Consider the following 10,007-nt stretch of genomic DNA (forward strand, 5'->3'; position numbering starts at 1 on the left):
ACTCAAAGGGTGGTGAATCTCTGGAATTCTCTGCCCGTTGAAGTGGTGGAGGCTACTTCTGAATATATTTAAGTCACGGGTAGATCGGTTTCTGATAGACAAGGGGATTAAGGGTTATGGGGAGAAAGCAGGAATGTGGAACTGATCCACTTCAGATCAGCCATGATCTTATTGAATGGCGGGGCAGGCTCAAGGGGCTAGATGGCCTATTCCTGCTCCTATTTAATATGTTCAGTCCAGCAGTTTGGAATGAGTGTATTTGCTGGTTACAAGGTTCAAATCTCTGCAAGCTTCCCCAGTTCCTAGTTATGAAGGGATATGGAATAAATGCGGGTCACCGGAGTTTAGGTATAGCGCGCCAGAAACAATACTTTTCACTGTAAACGACATGTGACAATAATAAATCAAATTAAATCAGAAGATGAGCCCTGATCCAGTTGAATGGTGGCACTCAAGTGTCTTGCTCCTGTTCCGGTGTTGTGACCCTTATTGATTTGGGTAATTGAAACTGGCCACAAATCCCAGCTGAGATCCTGTAATGGTTTGTTGCTGGATTATGTATCATCCACTGCAGCCACAAACTCCACCCCACCCCCATCCCAATCTATGTTGTCCCCTTCCCCAGTCACTCTTGTAAGCTAAACATTCACTGTGTGCGTGTCCTAGAATCATAGAATCCTACAGTGCAGAAAGAGGCCCTTCGGCCCATCGAGTCTGCACCAACCACAATCCCACCCAGACCCTACCCCCATATCTCTACATATTTTACCTGCTAATCCCTCTAACCTAAGCATCTCAGGACACTAAGGGGCAATTTTAGCACGGCCAATCAACCTAATCTGCACATCTTTGGACTGTGGGAGGAAACCAGAGCACCCGGAGGAAACCCATGCAGACACAAGGAGAATGTGCAAACTCCACACCGACAGTGTCCCGAGCTGGGAATCAAACCCAGGTCCCTGGAGCTGTGAAGCAGCAGTGCTAACCACTGCAGTACCATGCCACCCCTGTGCTACCATGCCGTCCCTGCTATTTGACTTGTGCTGAGATCTGGATTTAGAATCCATAGAATCCCCACAGTGTGGAAGGAGGCCATTTGGCCCATCGAATCTGCACCCACTCTATGAAAGAGCATCTAATTCCCATTCCTTTTGACTATCTTCAGTTCCCTTTCACACTATCAGGTTATAGAATACAAGATCCGGGCGCCTGAAACAATAACAATTATATAGGAGACTTCACTAGCAACAGATATTGTGAAATTGTGAAAAGTTAAAACATCTGATGTATTTCAGATCTACAATGTTGGCAAGTGCGAGGTGGTCCACTTTGGTAGGAATAATGGTAGGAAGGATTATTACTTACGTGGAGAAAAACTGCAGCAGGCGACGGTGCAGAGGGACCTCGGGGTCCTTGTGCATGAGTCGCAAAAACCCAGCTTGCAGGTGCAGCAGGTGGTCAGGAAGGCGAATGGGATGCTGGCCTTCATAGCGAGGGGGATTGAATATAAAAGTAGGGAGGTCTTGCTGCGGCTGTATAGGGCATTGGTGAGGCCGCAGCTGGAGTACTGTGTGCAGTTTTGGGCGCCGTACTTACGCAAGGATATTTTGGCCTTGGAGGGAGTGCAGAGGAGGTTTACTAGGCTGATGCCGGAGTTGAGGGGGTTGAGCTATGAGGAGAGGCTGAATAAACTAGGCTTGTACTCGTTAGAGTTTAGAAGAATGAGGGGAGATCTCATTGAGACGTATAAGATGATGAATGGGATGGATAGGATAGAGGTGGAGAGACTCTTCCCGCTCAGAAAGGACAGTAGGACTAGGGGGCACAGCCTCAAGATAAAGGGGGGGCGGTTTAGAACGGAGTTGAGGAGGAACTTCTTCACTCAAAGGGTGGTGAATCTCTGGAATTCTCTGCCCGTTGAAGTGGTGGAGGCTGCCTCGCTAAATATTTTTATGACGCGGGTTGATGGGTTTTTGATAAGAGAGGGGATTAAGGGTTATGGGGAGAGGGCGGGAAAGTGGAACTGAGCCACGACAGATCAGCCATGATCTTATTGAATGGCGGGGCAGGCTCGAAGGGCCAGATGGCCTACTCCTGCTCCTATTTCTTATGTTCTTATGTAATATTGTTTGGATAACAGACTTTCAGAAACATAAATATGTAACTAGTTTACCCTATATATAATGACTCAGTTCTCATTCTCCAATGATTTGTTTGCTAGTCTTTAAGCCTCATTTCAAACCTACATTTCTGTGTCATCTCTACCCTCCAGCCCTCAACTCTTTGCAACTCATTGATAAAAAGCAAATTACTGCAGATGCTGGAATCTGAATTAAAAACAGAAAATGCTGGAAAACCTCAGCATCTGTGGAGAGAGAACAGAGATGACATTTTGAGTCGGGATGACCTGTCAAGACTCTTCAGATTAGTTTAGACTTTCCAGCATTTTCTGTCTTTGTTGTCTTTATAACTCTTGTTGATTTGTTTTTAGTGGAATGGGGTGTTCCTTATTTTCCAATTTCCAGCACTGATAAAGGATGTATACCATAGACTATAAAACATTGGAGCAAAATTCGGCCACTCGGCCCATCGTGTCTGCTCTGCCATTCAATCATGGCTGATATTTTTCTTGTCCCCATTCTCCTGCCTTTTCCCCATAACCCCTGATCCCCTTATTAATTAAGAACCTATTTATCTCTGTCTTAAAGACATCCAATGACCTGGCCTCCACAGCCTTCGACAGCAAAGAGTTCCACAGACTCACTACTCTCCGGCTGAAGAAATTCCTCCTCGTTCTCCGTTTTAAAGAATCATCCCTTTAGCCTGAGGTTGTGCCCTCTGGTTCTAATTTTTCCTTTGAGTGGAAACATCCTCTCCACATCCACTCTATCCAGGCCTTGCAATGTTTATCAGTACTTTTATATATACATGCATATTACATTTGTGTACATATTATCTGTACTTTTATATATACCTGCAATGTTCATCTGTACTTTTTCTTCATTTCATATCTCAAACATTTTCTGTTTTCAAGATTCAAGATGGCACCGGAGCGAAGCGACTTCTTGCAAACTGTGCCCAGCATACCCTCTAATTCTATCTTTCACTCTCGTTCTGATCTTTCTCTACACCCTAGCTGTGACTGTAAAATTCTGCACCCTCTCCTTTCCTTCTCCTGTATGTACTCAGTGAATGGTATGTTTTGTCCGTATAGCGCACAAGAAACAATACTTTTCACTGCATACCAATCAATATATGTGACAATAATAAATCAAATCAAAATCAACATTTTTTTGATTGCCACATTTCTATGCACATTCTGATACCACATTCCAGTATTTCAATGGTTCTTTTGCATAAAGATCTGTAGATAAGAGTGAGATTTTCCAGCCACGCATGCCCCAAGGCCGGAAAATTCCACCTGAAGTCAACAGACTTTGCATGGTCTGTGTCCCGCCGACTATGATTCCTGTGGCAGGCAGGATGGGAAAACTCCGCTCTAAGGATCAGGTCCCAGAATAAAATTATCCTAGACAAAGAATTACAACTGGTTTAATGTTGTTGATATAAAATATCAGTAAGGAACATGCAGGTGCTTTATTATTAAACTATGATGAAGCTGACAGAGGAGCTTTATCCCTTTTCAGCCTGCATTACCAATGTGGAAAGCAGGTTTTGATTTAATTTGATTTATTATTGTCACATGAATCAACATAAAGTGAAAAGTATTGTTTCTTGCACGCTATACAGACAAAATATGCCGTTCATAGAGAAGGAAACGAGAGAGTGCAGAATGTAATGTTACAGTCAGAGCTAGGGTGCAAAGCAAGATCAACTTAATGCAAGGTAAGTCCATTCAAAAGTCTGACAGCAGCAGGGAAGATGCTGTTCTTGAGTCGGTTGGTATGTGACCTCAGACTTTTGTATCTTTTTCACAAAGGAAGAAGGTGGAAGAGAGAATGTCCGGGTGCGTGGCATCCTTAATTATGCTGGCTGCTTTGTCGAGGCAGCAGAAGTGTAGACAGAGTCAATGGATGGGAGGCTGGTTTGCGCGATGGTTTGGGCTATATTCACGACCTTCCTTGTGGTCTTGGACAGAACAGGAGCCATACCAAGCTGTGATACAACCAGAAAGAATGCTTTCTATGGTGCATCTGTAAAAGTTGATGAGAGTCATAGCTGACATGCTAAATTTCTTTCGTCTTCTAAGAAAGTAGAGGTGTTGGTGGGCTTTCTTAACTATAGTGTCGGCATGGGGCCAGGGCAGGTTATTGCTGATCTGGATACCTAAAACATGAACGCTCGACCCCTTCTACTTCATCCCCATTGATGTAGACAGGGGTATGTTCTCCTTTATGCTTCCTGAAGTCAATGGCAATTTCCTTCATTTTGTTGACATTGAGGGAGAAATTATTATTGCTGCACCAATTCACTAAATTCTCTAACTCATTCCTGTATTCTGTCTCATCATTGTTTGAGATCTGACCTACTACGGGGGTGTTGTCAGCAAACTTGAAAATCGAATTGGAGGGGAATTTGGCCGCACAGGTGTATATGAATACAGTACGGGGCTGAGAAAACAGCCTTGTGGGGCACCAATATTGAGAATGATCGTGGAGGAGGTGTTGTTGCCCATCTTTGTGGATTGTGAGTTAGGAAGTTCAGGATCCAGTCTCAGATGGAGGTGCTGAGGCCCAGGCCACAGAGTATGAAGATACGTTTTGTGGGAATAATGGTATTTGAAGGCTGAGCTATAGTCAATAAATAGGAGCCTGATATAGGTGTCCTTGTTATCTAAGTATTCCAGGGTTGAGTGCAGGGCCAGGGAGATGGTGTCTGCTGTGGACATGTTGAAGGTTGTATGTAAACTGTAGTGGATCCAGGTAGTCCTGGAGGCTGGAATTGATTCGTGCTATGACTAACCTTTGGAAGCACTTCATAATGATGATGTCAGAGCCACCAGCCGATAGTCATTAAGGCTCGCTGCTTGGTTTTTCTTAGGTACTGGGATGATGGTCATCTCCTTGAATAGGGACCTCAGGTTGTTGTAAAGAGAGTTTGAAGATGTCTGTGAATACCCCCCTGCCAGCTGATCCGTGCAGGATCTGAGTGCATGTCCGAGTACCCCATCCGGGCCAGTTGCTTTCCATGGATTGACTTTTGAGAAAGCTGCTCTGAAATCTGCAATGGTGACCCCCAGATATAGGTTCATCCAGGGCTTCCAGGGTGGAGGGCATGCTCTCGCTGATCTCTTGCTTAAAACTGGCATAGAACACATTGAGCTCATCAGGGAGGGGGGCGTTGGAGCTGGCAATTTTACATGCTTTCATCTTGTAGCCTGTTATGTCTTGTGGACCTTGCCATAGTCAGTGAGGGATTTTGCAATCCTCAGATGCATCTCGAACGCCTTTTTCTGTTTCATCAGCTGCTGGAAAAGTCTATGGACAGATCAACAACAACTGCACGGTCGCACAGTGGTTAGCACTGCTGCTTCACAGCCCCAGGAACCTGGGTCTGATTCCTGGTTTGGGTCACTCTCTGTGCGGAGTTTGCACATTTTCCTTGTGTCTGCGTGGGTTTCCTCCTGGTGCTCCGGTTTCCTCCCACAGTCCAAAGATGTGCAGGTTAGGTTGATTGGACATGCTAAAATTGCCCCTTAGTGTCCTGAGATGCGTAGGTTAGAGGGAATAGCAGGTACATATGTAGGGATAAGGGGGTAGGGCCCAGATAGGATTGTGATAGGCCAAATGGCCTCTTTCTGCACTGTGGGGTTTCTATGATTTTATGAAATCATTACTACACTTTTGAGAACTTGGTAATTTATTGTACTTTGGTGTGGAATTGGCAATTCTTCCCAGGTCTACATGGGTTTTCTCCATCGAACAAGGAGTGTAGGTTAGGTGGATTGATCATGCTAATTGCCCTTAGTGTCCCAAGATATGTGGGTTAGGGGGTTGGCCATGAGAAATGTTTGTGGTTACAGGGATAGGGTGGGAAACATACCCTGTTAGAGAGAGTGTTGGTGCAGACCAATTGGCTGAATGGCCTCATTACGCACTGTAGGATCTCTCTGAGAAAAGGACAAATAGCTTTATTCACCTTGAGAAAGAATCTGTATAAGTTAGAGGTTGACAATATTGATCAACACATGATTTTAGCTATGCAATGAAACTCCCATTATACCACAGGTATGAATGAGTCTCAGAGCAGCAGCTTTGAGCCACGTACCAGGGATACACTATTCTCTATGAGTTACTCTCGATGCAGAAGCAAGGAAACTAATCACAGTGTTATCCATGGCCTTGTTAGGTCTTGGTCTTATTTGAGAGTGGCCAAGAGTTTTACCTCTCCTGATGTTAAAAGTTAGTGGTTTGGTTTAAATATTAGCCCAGTGAACAACTTTTTAAACTTGGCTTCACTTGGCTTGGCAAGAGCTACAATGGAGAGGGCAGGCTGAGAATGCCACAATGAGCTTCTCTCACAATACTTGACTGCACTTGAGAGGGAGAGTCAGATTGATGACTTAATTCATGAGTCATACTGCTTGCCTTGACATTGCTGTGCCTCTAAAACCACTTTGCATCAACGTTTTAGCTTATTCATGGTATGTGAGCATTGCTAACAAGGCCAGTGTTTATTGCCCAATCCTATTTACTCTAGAGAATGTGGTGGTGAACCCCACTTTCTGGAACCAGTGCAGTCCATGTGTTGCAAGTTCACCTTTGGAGCTGTTAGGAAGGAAGTTCCAGGTTTTTGAGAATGGTAATATAGTTCTAAGTCAGGATAGCACAGGACTTGTAGGGGAACTTGCAGCTGGCAGTGTTCCTATGCTTCTGTCACTCTTGTGCTTCCAGGTGGTAGAGGTCTTGGGTTTGGAAGGTACTGTCTATTGAGGCTTGATGATTTACTGTGGTGCATCTTGTTAGATGATACATACTGCTGCACCGTGTGCCCAAGTTGGAGGAAGTGAATGTTGAAGGTTCTGGATGGGATGCTAATTAGATGTGCTGCTTTGTCCTGGATGGTGTCAAGGTTCCTGAGTATTGTTGGAGCCACTCTCATATGGGGAAGTACTGGTGAGTACTCCATTTCACTCCTGACGTGAGTTATAGATGGTGGACAGAACTTTGGGAGATAGGAGGTGCATCACAGCAGAATTCTCAGCTTCTGACCCATCTTTGTATTTATTATTTAATTATATCGTTAGTCCAGTTCAGTTTCTAATCAATGGGATCCTCCAGGAAGTTGGCATCCTATCATCAATATCCTGGGGGAATTATTACTGGCTGCAAAGGTGAGATTGAGGGCTCATTTGCCCTCTCAAGTGAATATAAACTATCTTACTGTGGTATTCGAAGAGCAAGGGAGTTCTCTTGATGCCCTAGCCAATATTTTTCCCTCATCACCAAAAATGAATAAGCTCATAATTTGTTTCTTTGTGCAAAGACCAGGTCCCAACAAATGACAAGTTGGCTGTTGAGTTTTCCTCCATTGCTACAGTGATTCCACTTCAAAAGTATCTCACTGGCTATGAAGTTGCAATGTCCACTGATCATGAAAATTATGATATAAACTCAAGTTCTGTCTTATTGAGGCAGACAGAAACATTATGAAACCTCTGGTACTCTGACCATTATGAAGTTCTTACTTTGCAATTAACATTTGATCCAACTGACACACCTTTGACAGATTGGATCAGTACTATCACAAAGTGTCAGCCCAGACTATATCTACAGTGAGGCTTGAATCCACAACCATACTATTCTCACTAAGCCAAGTTTTCAAAAGATCAAACTTAAAATTGATTGTGTTTTGTCAATTTTTTGTAGATCTTGCCATAACTATAGATATTCATTGTAATACTAGGCTGTGATGTCAGATGCATGCTTTTCTTTAACAAAGTAGCTCAATTACCCTGTTAGTTTGTACTTTTAAAAATGGAAGCCCAGGGCAGAGGAAGATATCAGTTGTGTATAATAAAGTGAAGGTTGGCAATGCATAGATTGAAGAACTGTGAAGAAGGTCTGCTATCAAGTGCTGGCTATGGCACACATGCATGTAATAATTCATGCTCAACTCTGAGCCTGTAGTCATTACTGTTTTTCTCATGTGTTCTTTGGTTACTACAGAGATAATCATTCATACTTGGACAAGTAGAAATATGGATTCAGCACTGGAGAGAGAGGTATGTTGTGAATATTGTCTGGAATGTCTGTTGAGTTCTAGAAAGCTCATGAACTTGACCAGTGTAGTAGTTAAAATTTATTTTACTGAAAGTCTCCACCCAAAATATTAGCCCAACTTTTCTCCCTCAGGTGCTAGCAGACTTTTTGGACAAAGTATACATCAAGGAATAATGAGGGCTTGTAAAAAGTACTGCAATAATCATGGGGGATTTTCATCATCAGATAGATTAGATGAATCAAATTGGTAATGGTAACTTGGTGGATGAATGCATCCAGGACAGGTTTTTTTTAAAGAACAATAGGCTCTGAAACCAACCAGGGAACAGGCTATTAATGAGACAGGATTTAAAATCACTTCATTTTGAAGAATCCTCTGGGTAAGAGTGATCATGACATAATAGAATTTCATAATCAGTTTGGGTGCGAGAAATCTGGGTCTGAAACTAGTGTCTTAAATTTGAATAAATGCAATTGCAAGAGCATGAAGACAGAGTTGATTAAAATGAACTAGGCAAATGGGTTAATAGCTAAGACAGTAAAGGGATAGGATTCTTTGAATTAGACAATATGAATTGGATAAGCATTTGAAGAGGGATGCTGTAAAAGGCAGCGGAAAATTGTTTCGCCAGTGTCAATTGAAGAGCTAACACTGGCATAGATGTGAAGAATTGATGAAAGGCTCCTTTCCGTCTTGTAATTTTTAATTCTCATATGAAAAGTAAATCAGCCCAGAAGAGGTTAAAAAAAACCTCTGGGAATTGGATAAATATCTGAAGGTGAATGTTGCAAGTCCATGGGGCAGAAAAAAAAGTCAGGGACTAATTGAAAAGATCTGGTGCAGGAAAGATGGATCGAATGGCCTCCTCTCTATGGTGGACTCATAGATTTTATGATCATCTCCACCCAGTTCTCCAGCTCATGAAGTCACTGACTATGCAAAACAATAGTACAAATAAATCCCCAAGTGCTGGCAATGTAATCGCCTTCTGTGTACAATTTTGGAAGTTTAACCAGTTTAATTAAAGGATGAGCAATCTTCAGGAATGCAACTCAGCTTTGCTCAGGAGCGTGACCTATTATAGCTTCTCCAATTCCACTTATGCAGTTAAATAACAAACCAGCACTTCTCTGCACAGTTACTCATCCATTGTCAGGTCTTGAAATGAACTATACAGACTCCGATAATCCCAGGCTTGGTTTTCAGTCTACGTTAATTCAGCTTGATGGTTGAAGGGAAACAGTATCTGAGATAATTTGAGTTTTTTTGTTTCTAATTGCAATTGTGTGATTTTGGTTGGAAGGCAAGAACTCTGAGGGGGTAAAAATCAGCTCAGTTGTGATCTCTACTGTCCTCAGGACCAGTAACTGACCCTGACTCTAGGTCTGCATATAAGTCAGGGCTTTTATTGGAAGAGGATAGAAAGCTTGTATTAAAGGAGCATGCAGTGGAAATATGCTCCACATAAGATACCAAGAGATATGCATCATCTACTTACCTCAGTCTGACGCAAAATCTTGAGTCAATGCCCAGGTCAGATCCAATGCCAAGCAGTGGGAGTTAGGAATCTGTATCATTAGTCTGTTTGCGCAATACTGCGCTGTACAGTTCTTGACCATTTATGGCAAATTACCTGCACATTTGCTGTGGCTGAGTTACAGAAGCTGAACAATCATATAACCACATTTAGCTTTAAAAGAGTCCCTTTCAGAACCATTAATCTGCATAGCAGCTAAACATGAAAAGCAAACTTCATATGGATCTTCTGCGAGATTTTACTTCACCAAAATGGTATGTCAATTAGTATTTCCTACTCAGGGCTA

This window comes from Carcharhinus amblyrhynchos, chromosome 1, assembly GCF_965287045.1.
Source record: "Carcharhinus amblyrhynchos chromosome 1, sCarAmb.v2.hapA, whole genome shotgun sequence".
NCBI classification, from domain to species: domain Eukaryota; kingdom Metazoa; phylum Chordata; class Chondrichthyes; order Carcharhiniformes; family Carcharhinidae; genus Carcharhinus; species Carcharhinus amblyrhynchos.